The sequence below is a fragment of the Triticum dicoccoides genome, chromosome 3B (assembly GCF_002162155.2).
Source record: "Triticum dicoccoides isolate Atlit2015 ecotype Zavitan chromosome 3B, WEW_v2.0, whole genome shotgun sequence".
Lineage (NCBI taxonomy): Eukaryota > Viridiplantae > Streptophyta > Magnoliopsida > Poales > Poaceae > Triticum > Triticum dicoccoides.
In genome coordinates, this window is record NC_041385.1 from 271,405,698 (window position 1) to 271,407,376 (window position 1,679).

Sequence of the window (1,679 nt, forward strand, 5' to 3'; positions counted from 1 at the left end):
AGATAAGATTCGAGGCGAGTCTCTGACAAAAACATCACATCGAGGTTGCAACTTCGTTGGACATCCAACAAAACTCGGACTGTCTGGGCATTCCCGAGCCCGTGACAGTTCCATGCTAGTATCTTCATGGTAGTAAAACAACAACAAAAACTCCCGGTCGGTGGCGGCGCCGGAGGACAGCAAACCCTAAATTAAATTTGCTAGGGGACGGCGAATCTGGAGACGAAGCTCCCTCTGAGGAGGATGAAGAGCACAACCTTAAAACCTTATAACTTCCATGAACAATATGCTGATCTGATCTAGACAGTCAGGGAAGAATCGCTGTTGCTGCACCAAGAAATCCACATTAGCTATCCAGCTCGCAATAGATAGAAGGAGACCAGTGACAACACACCAAAGTGCCGACCTGGGACAACGAAGACGCCGGCCACCGCGTGTCAAAAACCCTAGTCGCCTCGTGGTTCGCCTCCCATGGTAAAAACGGGTTCACGACCTACTATATAAGAAAAAAGATAGCAAGTGGTGATCCGGCACCAACAATGTTGGCTCGTAGCGTCGTGGCTAGGGGTGGGCACTATTAAACCGAAAACCGAACCGAACTGTATTAACCAATTTGTCGATTAACTTACTTGTTGGATTTTTGGTTCAGTGGGATATTTCAAGATTGTTCGGTGTTTGGGTTGTGTTCGGTTTTCAGTCCCCACAAACCAAATAGACCGAAAAAAACGATGTGTAGAATACCCCGTGTAATACCTTGTTTCCAAATGTGCACCAGGGCCCATTTGCCTATCGGCCCAACCTAGCAGTAACAAGTAATCGCCCCACCCTCCCACTTCCCACGTTGGTAAACCTAGTCGTCAACTGTCACTCCATTATGCGGAGTTCTCTCCAAAAAGTAAATTAAGTGGCGGCCTCTCCCGCCATTGGCGAACAACTCAACATCCGGCCTGGCTCCGGCGAGCTAGCAATAATCGGTCTGTCCTTGTTGATTATAGCGGACGTCCGGCTAGCCGCTTAGATCACAGGTACTTTGACAACTGCTCTTTGTTGCTAGTCTCTCAATCTAACTAGTACTCTCACGTAAGACCATGCTAACATGACTAGAGCTGCTTAGTTTAGAGGCATCACATGTATTTATCGGTACATAATACATTTCATGTTCCATGTGATTTTTCCACTTAATTATGTTTACTAGTTTGCTTGACCGAATAAACCATTGATTGATGCTAAGGTTGTTTGTTCTGACGGTTATTTTATGCATTCTATACAATGCAAATCCGTGCTCATGAGTCATTACACTTATAGTAGCGAGTGCATGTATGTTGGTTTTTTGGTTTAACCGAATAAACCGAACCAATATATTATGGTTAATATGGTTCGGTTTCTAAATTTTATGTGATTATTTCGGTTTCCATTTCTTCAAAACCAAAATTATATATAAAAAATGAATAAACCAAACCATATTAACCATATAAATGGAAGGCCCAGCCCTAGCCGTGGCACCGCAGCGACACATTGTTACCAGAGAATATTGTGCCATCACTGCAACCCCACGGGTAATTAACCTGCTTAGAAAAAAAAAGAGTAAAAGAAAAAACAAGCCACTTGGGCAATTGAACGTGCCCAAGTTGACGACCGAACCAGGGGAAGTCTTCTCCTGCCCACAAGAACACTCATTC